General features: G+C 38.9%; 1 protein-coding gene across 1 annotated transcript in view; it reads left to right on the top strand.

Moving 5' to 3' along the window:
• Positions 1-234: 234 nt before the first annotated feature.
• LOC763770 (patched domain-containing protein 3) overlaps positions 235-19,026 on the top strand; it is a 32,939-nt gene continuing 14,147 nt past the window's right edge. The window contains exon 1 of the mRNA XM_030982881.1: positions 235-546. The gene's annotated coding sequence lies outside the window, so the exon portion shown is untranslated. The remainder of the gene's footprint in view (positions 547-19,026) is intronic.

The following is a 19,026-nucleotide window of genomic DNA, read 5'->3' as shown; positions in this document are numbered from 1 at the left end:
TACACCATCAAATCAAACTTTGTATAGTCTGCTACAATTTAATTGAAGGAAAAAAAACGAGTGAACTTTCATCTATTTTGTTCTCTCTGTATCCATATTTCCCCATTTTTCCCCTTCCATCATGCACTATTATAGATCACGCATTAGGAGGTAGGGGTATATAAGCTCTTTCACCAGATCATCGTTAACGATGCAATACCACGAGGCGCGCCAAAAAAGCGAACAATAAATAATGTTTTTCCAATCGATAACCTCTCCCGCGAGTCACCCCTCCGAAAAGTTTGTTGGCCTCCACACACAAAAGGTAAACACACTAACTTGTGTTCTGCTGATGTTTCGGCATTCATTCATTCACAGGTGTTCGCTGGAGTCGAGACATCATTTGAGCTTACACAGAAGTGCACTGTCTTGAGATGCGTTCGATTTCGTTGCCTCGGAGCAGACGATCTGGAATATTAACAATTTTATGCATTTTAGACTTGGCGCCACTTTGGAGTTTTGTGGGATTACGGGGAGTTTTACGCTCATACTTGGAATTATCAATTGGTGAGTGTTTCATAAAGTTACCAATTGGCTATCAGATACAATTTATTACTTTTAGATTGATGATACATGTAACTGTGTATAATGTATTATTGGGGTCAATATCTGATCTCAACGTATTTTCATGAATTATTTTATAGCGATAAAAATCGGTTCAAGATGGAAGCCAAAGATAGCGAGTGTTTCTTTTTCTTCGCCATGTTTAGTGTTTTGCGATTTTGTTGTTGTAGATGAGATAAGATATATTTGAAGATGAAGAAATAGAATGGTAATTACTTCTTAACACCTTTGTGTACATTTATCCTTGTTATATATTGACTCATGGTCCTCTTCGTCAGCTTGTAAGATAAAACGCTGAATTTGGAAGCGGTCGAATGTTTCTTTTACATAAATTAATTTGACCACTTCCACTGTTCATCAATCTAGGCCTATATGCACGTCTATTTCTCTCTGATTCTGTGGGCCTTCTCCAATACTATTCTCTCTCTCTCTCTCTCTCTCTCTCTCTCTCTCTCTCTCTCTCTCTCTCTCTTTCTCTCTTCCTCTTTCTCCCACCCCTCTCACCAATTTTAAGCTGATTATCTATTTATTGTCTTGAGTATACCCCCAAGCCGCTGTTCAATATTGGAAAATCGACAGACTTAGTTATATTCTGGTTGTATAGGCTGCCACGGCCGAGCATGCTCATAGTATACCAAGGGTATTGTTTTCTTTCTTTTTTTCTTCTTCTTCTTCTCCCTCTTCTTCTTCTTCTTCCTCTTTATCTTCTTCTTCCTCTTTATCTTCTTCTTCTTCTTCTTCTTCTTCTTCTTCTTCTTCCTCTTTATATATTCTTCTTCTTCCTCTTTATCTTCTTCTTCTTCTTCTTCTTCTTTTTCCTCTTTATCTATTCTTCTTCTTCTTCTTCTTCTTCTTCTTCTTCTTCTTCTTCTCCCTCTTCGTTTTCTTCTTCTTCTCCCTCTTCTTCTTCCCCTTCTTCTACCCGGTCATACCTGGAAGCTTTGTCTCGCACCAACATCTGTTTACCACCTTACCAGTACATTAATAGATAATGCCTCTGATACCGATAAAAATGTCTTGCACAAAGCACGTACTAAGATAAGACGTGCTTCTTTACTTGAGACAAAGTATTGGTCGGTACTAGCAAGGAGAAGAGATCTTAGACTTCCTCGGTGCTAGTAAATGGATTTTTGTTCTTTCCTTGCATGGGTGTTGTCTCCCATCACCGATTTGCAAACAGAAGTCCTATGGCAACATTGTGCTTGAAATTTTACCAAGAGTAACGATGAGGATAAAATAATACCAAAAACACACCTTTTCATTACATGTAGTTTTTAAGCACATTGGGAGCTCTTGCATATTTTAATTGCATTGCAGTAAAACGTTATTGCATAGTTTCTGCGATTTGTGAATTTATATATAGATCATTATTAATTATTATGAAACATTTACTGAATGAAGCTATGATCCTAATATATAGACAACGAATTGAGATGATGGGGGAAGGAGGGATTAGCAAAGTTGATTCCGTACACATTCATGGGTAACATCTTGGTAATTTGTATTTCGTGGTTTCATAATAACCTTCCTCAATTCACCTATAGTATACAAAAGATGCGATACCAAGAGCACGAAATTCAACTATATTTCCCAGAAAAACACCCAAGTTATAGCTTTACCTGGTAAACAGAAAAATCCTCAGTTGCCCTCCATTTTTATAGTGTCATCATTAGGGTTTATCATGTTTGCTAACCAGGTTGAACAAAGGGATGATTTTGGGGATGTGTAAACGTTTTGAAGTTTGTAGAGGACGAAATCCTTTATATAGAGCCTACATGATGACCAAAACCATGAAAACACCATGACAGTCTTGTCCGTCCTTACGTGTATACAATGTAGTGAAATAATAATTATGAACAAAATGATTTGTTTGGATATACACTATAATGCGGGGTTGTTAGCTGTATGAGTAGAACTCAAATGAAGACACATTCAGAGTTATGTTTTAATCCAGCATGCCTGGTTATGAACAAAAAGATTTGTTTGGATATACACCCACTCACTCACTATTGGAATTGTCCCTAAGTTGATTTCTGTAAAGTCTTTTATATCACATGTATTACTCGAGGGGATGCCCCCAGACGATAAACTGTTATTGAAAGAGATCCTATAAACTTTGAAATGCTATTCTCTTTGTCAATGTCCCGAATCTCTGCTTTGAAAAGCCACTGTCATTGCCAAGTTTACATGTATTTTTGCAGAGACCTTTGTGTCAACTTCAAGGCTACAGACAACGACCTTTTTTTTATAAGTCGAGTCAGCAGACTTTATTCATAAAAGATTTTTTTTTTTGACGAACCAGACGGTTCTGCACTTTCCTTTCATAGTGTCAGTTGAACAATGACGATGATTTATGTTTGTCTACTTGCTGGAAGCACCAAAAAAAGGGTATTGAATTTGAAGTAAGGAACTTTGCTTGAATCCGTCGAGTGAAAAGAGCAAACTTTACTTTAGAAGTGTTTCATAACCACACTCAGGTACAGGCAATGCCATTTTGTGGCGGGGGGGGGGGGGGGGACATTCCAGTAGACCGACAGCCCACGAGACCTACATAACAAAGAAATGCATAAGGAAAGATAGGGGAAAGGTCAACCTGGTAAATCTTCATGCAATTCGGAGTCTGTAGTCTATTCAGTTAACCCCGACTTTGTGTCTAAATTCGCGTATAAGGTTAAAGGGAAACACAACCTTGATAGCAAACTATACTCTAGAAGAAAGCAGAACAAATCTGCGCTTGTGCCAAAAAGTTAACTCTAGAACATAACCAACCCTGAAGAAGTGACCGAGAATTACAGGATCTACCTCTCCTCGTATCATGATGATGATGATGAGCATGAACCGCATTGCGAAATTTTGAATGAAATCGGACAAAAATGAGAAAGTTATGAAGTTTTAAAAATTGCAATCATGCACTATAATGGGCTCTTCATGTTGCCTAAATCGGTAATTATCTTTGTGATATAGTTGCGGGCAGACAACTTTCCCATTTCTTCCAACACACAAAAATAACTATAAAATGTCGATATTTCAAAAATGTATGATTCGATTAATTTTCCTATGAATCCATGTTATTCTATTGAAAACTGTCGTATAGTGAGTATGACATTTATTTCAAACGGATTGATTAACTAATTTCTGTCTTATACAAGTAAACAACAAATATTCAATATCTCTTGCATGTAAACAAATCCTCTCTGTCTGTTTTGCTATAAAACTTACTGTCATGACTTTTGTATGTAAGGTCGACCATTGTACACAATGGATTTGTCAAATATGAAAAGGACAAACAGTTATAGATGGCTGACATGCATTCGATTAGCTGAACAAAAAGAGAAGATTCTTGAGGTTTTCTTGAAGAAGACATTCGGAGGTCGAGAAACCCTGAAAATACAGTGGATCGTCATTCATCTTCTGAAGTGTTTTTGAAAAACAGCTAAAATTGGGCTTACGGTAGAATGACAATGTTAATGTTTGCAGGGTTGCAAGGCCACGCTTTATATCAGTATTTACCTTCGGGAAAGAAAGAGAGTGGATCTGGAGACGTCCTTAATATAGATTTAGTTATTGGAAAGTGGAGAGAGAGAGGGGGGGGGGGGGGTGGGGGGGAGGAGGCTGAGTGGGGTGCAAACATGTTTAATACAAAGAGTCGCTATAGTGTGTATGGTGTAGATTGGAGAGCGAGATGATTGAACGATTCTTTTGGGCTATAATTTAAATATGCTCTATTCTTTAAAAACAAAAACAAACAAAAAGTTCTTTTATAGTTTTAGAACACATGAAATGTTTTTTTTTTAATTTGATTTGATTCGGTTTATTGCAATAAAAGTACATGCAGCTGGAAAGCTGAATTGCTCAATGTACAAAGTCAATATACAACACAATAAACGATCAAAATATTAATGACTAAAACGTGCAACCATATATCATGCATAATGAAACAAAATAAAACTCTCAAATATTACATCAAAATCGAAATATATTACAAATATTCAAAACATCATGATCGGGAGAGCAAGGAAAACGTAAACAGTTGCTACTGTCGTCAATTAGTGAGAGAGTATAGGAGACATTGAATGTGACCACTATACATAGATTGCCTTTACTGAGAGGCATTGCCAATAGGTTTGACAAACGATTCATTCATGTGGCCTCCATTATAACGCAGGGTCAAGAGCTCACCACAGGCCTGGGCTGGGAAAACAAACTTGACCATTGCCATCCTGTATGCCAAGGACAGTGGTCTCGTATATCCGTAGTGTACGTGCTTATGATCGTGTATCGGCGGTAGATGAAGACATAGTTACTAACATCAATGAAAAAAGAATATGTGTAATTGATGAGTGAGAGATAATGTATTATTATGGAGAGAGGGGGAAGGGGAAGGAGAGAGGGAACATAGTTGAGGGTTAGTGAGGGAAAGAGAGAATGAGTGAGAAAGGAGGGAATATGCACAGAGAGAGAGATAGAGAGAGAGAGAGAGAGAGAGAGATGGGAGAGATAGAGAGAGTGGGGTCGACATTGGGAGGGGGGTAATCTTGTGAGGAAAGAGAGATGGAGGGAAAGAGAATGATGGAAGATAGAAGAAGAGAGAGGGGAGAGATATAGAGGCTGAGAAAGCGAGAGGGGGAGAGAGGGAAAGAGATAGAGAGAGTGGGGTGGACATGGGGGGCAATTTTGTGAGGAAAGAGAGATGGAGGGAGAGAGAATGAGAAAGATAGAAGAATAGATGGGGGAAATAGAGAGGATGAGAGAGAGAGGGAGAAAGAAGGAGGATGCAAAGTGAGAGATAATAATATTATTGTGTGGAGCGAAGGCAAAGTGATGAAGAGCGCTTGAAGAAAACAATCCTGCTCAAGCCTGCCCTACTTACAGACTGCGAATGTTATTTACACTCATCAAGTAGCATAAAGTTTGTTCACCTTACCGAGGATAAAAGCCTGTTCACCTTGCCGGTGAGAGAAAGCCTGTTCACCTTGCCAGGGCTAGAAAGCTTGTTCACCTTGACAAGGACAAAGCAGACAATGCAGACAATGCTAGCACGACTACCAGCACATTCATTACAAGTACATTGCACTTATATATGATTTCCGGTCTTGATGCTAGTACTACACAAAGAATGCTTATTATACCCGCGAATATTCGTATTTCTTTTGCATGTATATTAGCAGGAAATGCAGCTTAAAATCGTGTAGACCGACGTCGCGAAAGTGAAAGAAACGAATATAGTAAAACCTGGTTATATATTGCTTTCCTGCTTATACTACTGATGTAAAAGTGGCGGCCATTTTATTTAACAGCATAAATTTAGGTTGATTAAACAGGAAAAAGGAGGTAAAGTGAGTCTCGACTCTTTACCCCCCCCCCCCCAAAAAAAAAAAATCCTTTCCATTTAATGAGGGGGAATGTTATCGCCCAAACACACTTATTTAGAGAAGACCAGAACGAATGGTTAAGCTGGGATATGCCAGATTTGAAACTCGAAAATAAACCCCCCATAATGAGAGCAATATTCCAACTTATGCGAGAAAGCAAAGCAACCGAGCAAATGTTTTGTGGCAAATTTTCATTTAATTGACGATATGTTTTTGCCGGTTATCTGAAATCCTTCAGATACGCCTTGTGGTAATAACAAGCATGTCGTACATTAATTTCGCTCAATAAATATATTTGTAAAGGAGGACGGGCTCTCATAAGGTCACGTGCAACAAAGAAGGTCAAGCAGGTGACCCGAATGAACAATAGGTCATTGAATTTTGTCGGTAGATTAATGGATCTTATCACATGGCTTTGAATTTCCTACAAATTGACCTTCATTCCACCTTCACCTAGTACTGTGTTAAGACGAAAGAATAGTACGGAAGATCCTTTGTTGACTCTCCACCTGAATTGAAATTTCAGTCAATGGGAAAATTATCCAGCTATTTATTAATTATGTCATTCATTGTGTGTAAATGAAAACACTATTTAAAAAAGACAGATTTAGTTGTACTATTATTAGTACAGTATTACTATTAATATTTGTTTTTAAATAAAATTATTATAATCATTTATTATTATTATCTATTTGTTAGGGGGGGGGGGGTTGAGCCGAAAAGTTCCGTCTAGAACTATATGCTAGTAGCCTGGGTAATGCCAAGTTATCAATGCTTTTCATACGAGGAGGTACAATGCTTATGGACATAACCAAACTATTTTGCATCGTTTTCTTTCAGGATTACATTGAGCCTTTACGTGCTATTTTCACAAATAAATGTATACAAAAATATTATGTGCAGAGATGGCTGAAAATGATTAAAAACAGTCATGTTTTATTCATTATAGCGAGTATGTATGGGGGCGCCGGAGGGAAATGTGGCTTTTGTTGGGGGCACTTCCGAAAATCAACATACGATATCGGCGCTCGTTTCTTGTATAATTATAGGAGGCGACTGAAGCAATACGTGCTCTCTGATTGCCTTTCTTTTTCTTTTTCTTTCCAAAAATGTTGATACATCGAAATGATGATATGAAAATAAACCAAGAGAGAATGGGGACATAAAACTGTATAAACGCCCAAAGCTTATAATATAGACAATATTGAAGAACCTTCAAAAGATATTTAGATACATGACAAATTATGCATCTGGCCCGACATCAGGCCTACAGGCAAATTTTATTCACGGTAGTCACTTTAAGATTGAAGACCAGCTACGAGCTTTCATTCATGCAGCCAATGGCAGAAAAATTGATTGAAGTAATAAAACGGTGACTTTTTGAAAATATTTATTTGTTTTCTTTATTTAATCGCCAACCACTGATATGAATCTCAAGGCGTTTTACATTTCTTCTCATAAGGCATTAATAATAGTTACCCAATAATATTTTATCTGTCTTCACTATATGTATAGTAATGCATGCATTATCAATTTCATTCTAAAAAGACCCGTCTAGTTTAGATTATCAGGCAATCGCTCGTTCGCTCAACATATTATGCTGTCCGGGGTATGACGCGGCTAATTTAAAAAGATGCTCAATACTAAAGTAGACTTGCACATTAAAAAGAGCTACGTGTTCGAGGGTACCGCTGTTCTTCTTTCTCCCTTCTTGTGTCGATTTGTCAGGGTATTTCTAATCAATTCAACTTATTTCGGCGAACCGCAACACAAAGAAGAAAGAGGGTACCACAAAAGATGACGTAACAAAGAGTAGATCGATACGTACAACAAAGAAAATGCAGGAAGTCACATGACTATAGTAGCGCAGTTCGTGCCATAGGTGGTCATTTGATGTAAAATTATCGTTCTAGTTCTAGCCTGTATTAATGTAATTTAGCTTTATTTCTGATTTTGTTCTTGATACAGTTGAGTATATTTATATAGAAATTACGCAATATAAATCTACAGTTATTTTGTTGTTATTACTTGTTATCATATGCAGCGGTGTACCGAAAGTTCAGTCATTTAGTAGGTGTTTCCAGTATTGATTGAACATTTTCTGGTCATTGCACTGAACCAAATAGCCTAGGTCAACTTGATGTAGTTTACAACTGCAAAATTCACCCCCCCCCCCATGAAAAAAAAAGAAGAAACCAAATTATGCCGAGTTAAGAGTCAGGTCAAGTTTTTTATCCTACCTTTTTAACCTGATAAATTAGTCTGATAAGATTATTTTGATATTGTATCACCTTGAATGATCTTTGCTGACTTCATTATAGGCGAGAAGAACAAATAAAAGTAAAAACACGATCGCAACTAGTTTTTTTATTCGAAAAACCAAACCGAGGGCAATTTTGGAATTTATTTTCTGATTGCGCATTGCGTTCTGAAATGTTCGCACGTATCAATAGATGACGTACATGGCTATTCGAAAGTATATTCATTTTCTCTCTCGTGCCTCTTCTGAAATGAATCCTCATAAATAAATAAAAGTTTCAATCTCACGGTATTCTATTATGAACTCCTCTTTAATAGAAACCTATATAAATTATTTATTCAGTAGGGTATTTTTGTTTGGTGGAGGGGGCAGGGGGCTCACAACATGCACTTTGGGGCATTTTTGAGGAATCTGTACAATGTGACATTCTAATATTTTTTAAGGGTGGCGGTAATTTCGAAATCGCACCCCTTTTCAAACCAAATTAGATCCGCCCCATTAATTACATCTGAGTAGTGAGTACATCCTTCTTCTCGAGAAAGCCTCGATAATTCAATCACTCTAGTCAAAATCTAATTAACATGCATTGTCCGTACATTGAGCTGCCTTCCCCCGAAGCCAGTTTATGAGAGAAAATTATCTTGCAATTGCAGCTCAAAAAGAGACGTGTATTGATTTCATGAGGCTCAAACAGGGCCGTCGCTATGAGGGCATGGGAGCACGTACCACCCCTCAAATAGTGAAGGGAGGTAGTTTGAAATGTAACATGAAAATAAACGACCCCTCGCACCCTTTCCCCCTCACTGTATTATGGCCGTATTCTCTTGCACTGCACCGAACATTTACGACCCTAATGGCACCGGTGTCACGCAAAATGACCGCTTTCTTTGAAAATCATCTTCACTTGTAATCTCGATAATTGAACTCGACTGTCTTCTCAAGCCGTGGGACGTTGACCTCTTCTTGTGACCTTCTTTCTTCTCGAAAAGCTTAAGACGACCCCCCCCCCCCCCTCCCCCAGACCTGCTGGAAATTGAACGGGGGGGGGGGAGCACAGATGGGATTGACATACAGTCACATCGGTACACACGTGCAAGCACTTGCGGTACAGGAGTAACGGGGGGGGGGGGGATGACTCGCTTAATTATGCCTCCCTGGCTACGCCTTTGCCCACCCCCCCCCCACACACACACATACACATCCTCTCAAAACGATCGAAGTGACACGAAATCTAGCACTCAGTGCACCGACTTGCTATTAATTATTGAGGCCTAAGTCTTCCGCGTTCCCGAATCTATATTCATCCTAAATAGATCCGCACTTAACCTCTTTCAGCTGAACAAGGAAGGCGAACAAACTCTTCTTCATTAATATTAAGAAGCTTTCCCGGTACACCAGTAAGGGGGAACAATCTGTTCTACTTCGTTATTATGAAGACACATACCCGGTGCATCGGTAACACTACAGAAAGAGGAACACAATTTCTTCCTTATTGTTATGGAGAGGCTGGCTCATACCCCCCCCCCCCCCCAAGTAGCGATTCAAGAGGTTCTCGAGGTGGTCTTTGTGCTCAAGCCTTCCAAAATTTGTCCCAGCCCCTAACCACCACCAAACCCCCAAAATATATTGATTATAAATAAATTTAGCGACGCACATGTAGAAAATATTTGCAAGAATTCACAAGCCCCCAAAGTTCCTAAGGTCCCCGCCACTCCCCTCTAAAAGTTTTCAAGAACCACGCCTGCCCTTGCCTCTTTCCAACCTGTCTTTTGTGTCAATTGATATCTTAAAAGCCACATGATGCTCTTTGCACAAAATCAGTGACGACGGGGACTATGTATTGATATGACGAGGGAAGAAGGGTAACAAACTTTCTTCCTTATGAATATTAAGAGCCTTTCTTGACATCATCACCATCTCATGCTCATTCCCCCGTCATGTACTTTACTTGAAGCAGCAAGATTGAATGCGCTCTTATCATCAGTCTCCATACCTCGCATCAGTCAGAAAGATTTCAGAACAAACACAAGAATCTGGAGTTCGTTGAAGACACATCCTTTCTCGATGCATATGCATCGGGTTCAAAACAAATGTGTTTACTTAATGACGTTTGTGCGAGCACACTGCGAGTGGGAATCGAAATGAGAGGATAAACCCGGCGAGCAGGCGACACGAAAGACGATAACGATCGCACAGTCGCCGATTTTTACAGTTACAATCGCACACTCCTAGCTCCTCCGTAAAACGTCAACAGCGATCTACGGCAGATGTAGACTTGTTAGTGAAAAGGACGGATTTCTAGTTTAAGAAGAGGAATGTGAATTGGATTTATAGAAGATGGATTGCTTTGGCCAAAATGAAGGTGGCGGGGGGCTTGAATGTGTCGGAGCTTGCACCTGTTTAGAGTATTTACGTCCGGATTTACGTCATGACTGACGTATTTTGAAACGGAGGTGTGTTATAGTCTGCTACGCTGAAAACTCGGTAAGCCAATTTATTATGAAACTGACTGTGTCATTTCGCAGAATTTGAGCTCATTTGAGCGTGTTTGCATCATGTTTAGCACCCGTTTAACGTAAGAATGCTGTGGGTTATGGATGAATATTGTCGGTTTTTGTTACAGCAGATATGTGTTTTACTGGGGAGCTCAGATGGGTTTTGGTGATGAAGTGTAATTGCCCATCAAGGCCCGTTTAACTTGGGAGAGCTGTCTTGGAGGTGCGTGACTATGAATAAGGAAGTAGGTAGGAGAGAGAGACATAGAGAGAGAGAGGGAGAGAGAGAGAGAGAGAGAGAGAAACACAGAGAGAGAGAGAGAGAGAGAGAGAGGGGGATAGAGCTAGGGTGTGGGGGAGAGACGATTGAAAATTAAAATTAATAGTTTATTTTAGGGTTGATTCCCCCATCCCGATCGAATACTTAATGTTATTCTAGTATGCCCTAGGTAGAAATGCTTTTTGTTTATGGGGGGCTTATTAAATAATTTGTAAAATGCTAACTTTTCCTAATTTTACCTTACCCTTCAAAATGTAAACAATAGTGTGATAGAGTCACGACTTCAATTGAAGTTATCAAACAAAAATGATTGCTAGCTGTATAGGAACACATTTTACATTGCTATTTTGACACCATGCGTGTTGAGATGTACAAAGTATATAGCCCAGTATATTGAAGAGGACATCCATTAACATGATGAATATGATTAGTGTTTTAAAAGTGTACTCGGCTAGTAATTATCATTCTTTAACCTTGTGTGTTGTGATGAATATATAACTTTAAAGGCTATATACTGTAAACTGTGCGACGGAAAAGCACACTGTAATAATACTAATAATAATTCGTCTCGTACTGAGGAGACAATAATCGCTGATAAGTTTCTTTATCATAATTGTCATGAAACAGGTAATAAAGACACGTAATACAAAATAATCTTGGAATATGGCTGAAATTTAAACTGACAGCACAGTAGGTAAATCGTTGTACTTTTACATATTTTCTGTGGATTTCCATTCAGCGTACTGTTGAATTGCATGCATTTGAATTACGTTGCTATGACATGTAAACATTAATTTGATATTCAGTTCCAAATGTCACAAACCCCAAAACAAGGTAGTTGAGAAATTGGTCGATCATGCATTGTGAAAGAAACTGCCTGTGATTCATCGGGAAGGGTGGTTATGAAGTACATAAGAACTGGTGTATTGAAAGACAATAACCCCATCTTGCTGCTGAAAAATAAATATACTGCACACAAAAACTAGTGTATGGTACTACACACACGTGGCATGAAAGTGTGGTCCAAACATTTCAGCAATCTTTTGGTGATCGGGTCATATTGTCCTTTGAATATGAGGGGACATAATCCGAAACTAATCTTCCTCACCGACATTACAACGGTTAAGAAAGAATGCGGAAGTTATTTGTGAATCATTACCAGAAATCAACCCCATTTTGACTGACACGGCGTTCTGTGTCCCTTTAAAACTATATTCCCCGTTTCTTGCCCCCACATGGAGTCGAGGACACGAGTACCTCTAGGCAACAGTCGACTCGTTATACAAGCGTAAGAACATATTCAGGGACTGTCCCGAATATTGACGTAGCTCCGAATTGCCAGGGAAGGGGTGACGTAGCTAAATGGATGGGCAGGGGATATATGCCGCCAAATCTAGGGAGAGAAAGAGAGAGAGGGGGAAAGAGAGAGGTAGAGAGAAAGAGAAGAGAAAGGGTGAGCAAAAAAGCAAGGATGGTGAAAATTATAATGGATGATGAAAGGACCCCTCCCGTATACCCCCATTGCCTTGTTAATTTGCAGTAAATATTTATTGTCGTTTACCTAGTATACGACTGCTATCCCTCCTCCATTACGCCTGATACCGACACCCTTCCCCCCCCCCCCCCCCCCTCAACGGCGAGACCTACGATAAGCCATTGCAGGAGACATTTCCCTATTACATTCTAAATTTAAGTCATTTTAATGTAAGTCAGCAGTGAAACCTGTATAGAAAGACCGCTCAAGGGAGACAAGAAAGGTGATCTTTATAAAGGTAGATGGTCTTTATGTACAGGTTCCTTTAGTACAGGTTTAAATGAGAAACCATTTTTTAGGGAGACGAAAACATTGCGGTCTTTATAGATAGGTGGTCTTTCTATACAGGTGGTCGCTAAAGCAAGTTTGACTGTATTTGTATTGTGTGAAATGTATTTTCAGTAAAATGTGTAATCATTGCTGTAGATGTAAGTAACTATGTTCAACAGCGAAATGAAAATACAAATAGATCTAGGTATATTTGATATTTTAATCAATTATAAAATACAATAGCAAACGTGTTCAAGACTTCTATCCCCAGGAAATGATCATTGTAACAGTCTCTCGGACAACTACATTACCTCATGGACAATTATACCCGGACAACCGCAGTACATCAGTGAAACTATACTTCCTAAATCTTACGCTGTTGTGGCAATAGTAAGATGGGGGGGGGGGTAATTTATTATTGTCTACGAAATTAATGTTATCAATGTCTCTGTCTGAATATCATTTAGATCGATAACGCGAGCATAATTATATGGTCTTCCCCTATTCGAGGGAAAGGCACTTAACCATCCAGACTCTGTGACCCAGATTTTGGTCATCTGCATCATGAATGTTTAACCCATTTTCTGCCTCTAACTTGGTCTTAGGGGGATTCCACTTTAAACAATTATTATACCCGGCCCTCGATCATTTCGAGATAGCCTTAATCAATGGGGTACCTAAAGCGGGAAAATGAGGGCACGTACCCCTTCCCTCCAAACCCGACCCGCCCATCAAATTAATGACGGAAGAGAGAGAGAGAGAGAGAGAGAGATGATAGAGAGAGAGAGAGAGAGAGAGATGTAGTGAATGAACTTGGGAGGGGTGCCTGGGAAACGTAGAAAAATGATAATTTATTATTACTCCTTACGACATTCTCCACTATTTAAAATGGCCTGGTTCCCCCCAAATTGGGTCATTGAGTTGGGCCGGTGCCCCCAATAACACCAGCGCCCCTGTTTTTAGTTTTCAGGTGGTGGTGTTATGCTCGCAGTTTACAGCTGCTCATTTTCAGCAGTTCTATTAATGTATTATCTTGTGAAACCAACGAAAATCCACTGTTGTTATTCAGTAGAATATAATTAATGAAATAAGGAACAGAATTGTAATTTTTCTAACATAATTATATATGGTTTAGATATAGCATTCGATATCGCAAAAAGAAAATATTTTTTACTGTATCAAAACGGAAAGAGGGTAAAACGGTGCCCCCTCGTAAAAATCCAAAATCAGTGCCGCGGATCATTGCCAGCGTTCATATCAAGTGGAGAATGCGAGGTGTTCCAACCATAAAAAGCCTCGATATTATATGCTTTGTTATTGAAAGGCATGCCAACTAATTTACATCAAGAGCGTCAAAATGATTTCAAAATGAGATTGATCATGACAATATAGTCAAACAAGTACCCCTGTTTGGGACCTCTTTCAAGCCATCTAAAATGCTGGCGTCGAATGTTAATTGCGCCAGGGTTTACAAAATATGCTGCCCTGGGTTTTCAGACTGTCTTGTTATTGCACCGAACCTAATGCTATAGCCAAACTGTTTTCATCAGCTCGAGTTTGCCAAATAACTCGCTATTTTAACTATACTGATCGCAAATTATCCAGCTAATTCGCGTCCTCATCAACCCGCAGTTGCAATTTGCGGGATATTTGGTCTAGAAAATATCCCGAGGAATATTGGTATTGTTTCCAGAATATCCCGCTAATTGAAAAAGAGCGGGCTATTTTGCACCCGTCCGAGCTAGTTTGTGATGAGCGTATCGGTCTGGTGAAAACGCAATTTCGAATATCGGGAAATTTTCCGAGTCTGAAAATAGCGGGTTCAGTATTTGGCAAACTCGAGCTGATGATGACATGCAGGCCTTATTTAGGTCCCGGCGCACATTTCACAATCTTACTACTATATAGTATACGATCCGATTGGGGGCAGAATTCGCAATAGCATAATATTATGTGAACATTCAAACTTGTAAAATCGTAATGATCGAGGATCAGCGCAGTCACATGAATTACATTTCAAGGGACTTCAAATTCCGTTGGAGGAGGAAAAGCTAGATCGGCTGAGAGTCGTAGTGACGTCAGGCCAGCAATGCGATTGTATTCTATTATTTGAAGCCGAATCGGATTTTATTCTGAAGAGAAGGCTTAAACGTAGTAAGATTCCTGCTATTAGTATTCTTCTCATTATTAACAATATAAATCAGGAAGATGATGTTTCTTTAGAATTCCGGAGGATCGTGTAGTGTGCATTAGACAATCTAAAGCTCGCTAATAATGATGCGGGACGGGCCGGCCTCCCGCCTTCACATTTTGTCATTTTACTTCTACTCACAGTCGTCTCACCCGGCCAATACTGCGCCTGATTAAAGCCTTTTAAAGTTATATTATGATTATGATTCGTGCCCGGTAAAATTGTATTTGTTTACAAGGTTCATGGCATGGCTTGGCTTTTGTAGACCGATTGTGCCTATAATGGTTCAATCAAAGATAAATATTATAATAGCCAATATTTAGTTTTCTCAGGGATATTATTTTTTCAATCTATATAAGCTTCTTGATCCGTACTAACTTTAGTACCAACTCCGATTGTGTTCAAGAAATAACCCGCCGAGATAAATGTAGTATTTTCAAAGTTGTCAATCAATACTTGTCAACAGAAAAACAAAATGCCATTTCCTAGTTAGTTCGTGTTTCCCTAGCTGTAAAGCTCGGCAATCATTGTGTAGTCTACAGGCAAAGACTCTAATTTGACACTTAAACACAATTCCATAAAGCCTTGAGCCGAGCCTAGCTCTGTCAGTCTCTGGCTGTATCAAGAGCAGCTGCAATACAGAGCCTATGCTGCGCAGTAGACTTTGCAGTCAGCTTAGTCTAACATTGCGGACCTTGTTATACACACTGACTGACAAGGGTCTGTATATGCAGACTAGTCAATGCCGGCACTCGTGACTTCATAATCGAATCCAACGAACTTTTTGAGTTCAACAAACTATTGCTGGTCGACTGAAGCCAGAGTGTTGTTTACTTGCTGTGAAGGTCACTTTGATCTCCTTTCTAACACAATGGTATCAGTCTACTATGGCTCTGGCAAAACCATAATCGCTCATAGTTATGGATTTTTGTGTTGTATTTTGTGGACAATAAAACTGATATATGCTGACTTCACAGTACACAAATATGAATGAAACTATAGATAGATTCGGGAAATATGTGCACGGGAGAGCCCCGCAGATCCCCCGCACTAAAAAGGATTCGTAACGCTCTATACGCTCTATAGATTCCAATGACAATGCCAATAACAATGACAATGGCAATGATTTTTTTTTGTATTTCTTTAACGGCCTCTTCTGGGGCATAGAAGAAATACAGTTGAATAGTACAAATATAATGTTCAAAACAATGATAGTTTTGGGCCAAGTAAAACTGGCCGAGTTTCTCGTCTGGATTTAATTTTTTTTGTTTTTTTTTGTTGTTTGTGTACTTGCTTAGTTCAACAATTTTGTGCTGGTCTATTGAAGTCACGGTGTTGTATCAGCCTATTATGAATCGCTAAATGATCGCTCATATTTCTAGGATATTTGTCTCTAGACTGGTATTTTGTGGACAATGAAACTGATATGTGCTGAGTTCACAAGTTTAACAGCCACACACTGAGGGCGCCAGTACACAAATATGAATGAAACTGAAGATACATTTGGGGAAAAGATTCCCCGCACTGAAATGCATTCGTCACGCGCTATAGCCTGTATAATATAGGGCCAAGTAAAAACTGGCCGAGTTTCTCGTCTGGAATTTTTAAAGTTATGATTAGGAGGAGGAGGTTCTTTTTTTATTTGATATTTGCTATGTTTCTAAACATAAAAATGCCATAGGGTTAATTTTAACAAAATTGTTTGGTCTATTCAATTTCATTTGTATTCATAACGTAGGCTCAAAACAATAAAGGTACCGATGTTTTTTTTTTTGGTAAATGTATAAACACAATGAGTAATAGCATGAATTGCACATACAGTTTGTGTAGGTAGTAATCCTGCTAAGTAATGGCAAACAACCCTCCTCCCCCCCCCCCCCCCCCCAGCCACCTTCCCTAAAAAAAAAAAAAAAAAAAAAATATCTGTAGTACGTGTTGTTCTGGCTATACACTCTCTGCTCTCCTCTTCAGTTAACATAAAAGACAATAAACATGATGGAGCTTTCATATTACACTCCCGTCGATTAACAAATGAATTAATGAAACGATGGCTATATTGATTAAACGCGTACATGATGGCCCTGGGATCCCACCTTTCACATACAACGATCACCATCCGTCTGAAACGCACGGTGCGACACTGCAAGACGATGTCGTATTGCTGATGACAGTGTACGTAGACGCATGAAATTTCAGTGATTCTCCCTGTGTTTTTATATGTAGAGCCGGTGCATTGACGCAATCACGGTCGGCAGTTATGTCGAGGTGGTCTGAAATTGGTCCAGGAACATTTTATTTTCTGTTTGACTGATTGATTTTGTGTTTTACAAAACGATGGAATATTGTCGGAGGGAAACGTGGGATAAATACAAACCTATGCCAAGTTTTCTTTCTTCTTCTTCTTCTTCCTCCTCCTGCTCCTCTTCTTCTCGTATCTTCTTTCTCTTGGGGTTTCTTTTTTTCTACATTATTCTCTTCATTCGTAATCAAACAATTCAAAATATTGGGACCTCCACCTCTTTGTTTACTACCTCTTTAGTATTTCTTTGTAGTTTTAGTCTACTAATGTACCAACATCGGTAGGCTAGCTGTGGCTGGTGTGATATTGGGGCGCTTGGCTTGAGCATTGCTTGATGGGGAATTTAGTGCAATATATTAAAATATAAATTGTAATGATTATTGATATTAGTATTACCCCTTTAATACAAAATTGACAAATAAAAAAACACGGGAAACTGGTTATCCATTGCCCTGCAAGGAGAATTATAACCTTTTGTAAATTATCAGTTATGACAATTCCAAACAGATAAAAAAAAAAAATGATCAAAGATCATCAAGCACAAAAGCAAAGCAAAGCAACGACAAAAAATCACCGCGCCCTGCATGAATATTCATTGAATCATTGCTATAAATACATTTTGTTATTGTACTTGCGTTTTTGTCTGCTCTTTATTTTCGTTCGATTTACGAACGCCATCTGTCAACAAAATAAGGTCGCTTCGTTGCATCTGCATCATTCCATTCATTGTTTGTCTGACGTGGAAATATTTGTGACGATTATAGAAATATGGGACATAATTATGCGGCGTAATTGGGCGTGAAATGCGCAAATACCAGTTGATTATGGAAAATCATGTAGTCAAATGATTGGTATACTATAATGCACTTGTGTTCAACGGAAAGGAAAAAAATTCAGGTGGATTATTTTCGTTGAAACAAAAATTGGCATTTTAGGCAAGCTGCAATTTGATCTTCTTTATTATGTTAATCGTTGAAGCATCTGTAACAATGTGCATCAAGTTATATGAGGTTTCATTGATATATAACTTCCTAAACTTTTCCCCACCTTCGGATGTTCCGGCGCAGACGACACAAGAGGCATCCGATAGCCCTATCGATACACAGTCATGTAAGAGGTGATTTCCCCCAGCCAAGTGCCAAAATAAGAAAACCGCATGTCTTTTTTTGACAGCCAGACAGGCAACTAAATATTTACTCACCCTTTTCAACTTCTTTTGCATCTTGACTCTTGAATTATTTATTGCTTTTGGTGGTGGTAATCAAGAGCGATTTGGGACCCAAGCCAGCTTTTTGGAGAACCCCAACCAGTCAATGAATTATGTATATATTTGTATACCGTCTTCTAGATGGATGGGGTCCAACTTTTCACCTGCGATGACAATGTAGAGTTTTGATCGAAAGAGGGCGCTATTGCTGGACGATGTGGGGATCGTCGATGGCTGTCACATACGTGATTCGATGGCGTAATGCTATACATAGGAGAAGGCAAAACCACTCAAACCAGTTTTGATTTGATGTCAATTACAACCCAAGGTTTTAAATCATTAATGGAAGGTCTAAAGTCTAGTTGTTGAAATATGGTTATTGATGATCTGTGAGGGCAGTGGTACGACCCGAACTGATTTATATAAGGAACGGGTATGTAATTTGATTTTTTGTTTGTTTTGTTAATACAAAAGAGAAACATTTAATTATTTTTTTAAAAACCTCGACATAAATT

Source organism: Strongylocentrotus purpuratus, unplaced genomic scaffold, assembly GCF_000002235.5.
Source record: "Strongylocentrotus purpuratus isolate Spur 01 unplaced genomic scaffold, Spur_5.0 spur5_scaffold_13, whole genome shotgun sequence".
NCBI lineage: Eukaryota > Metazoa > Echinodermata > Echinoidea > Camarodonta > Strongylocentrotidae > Strongylocentrotus > Strongylocentrotus purpuratus.
The sequence above is the reverse complement of the archived record's forward strand: the minus strand, read 5'-3'. Positions and strand labels throughout refer to the sequence as shown.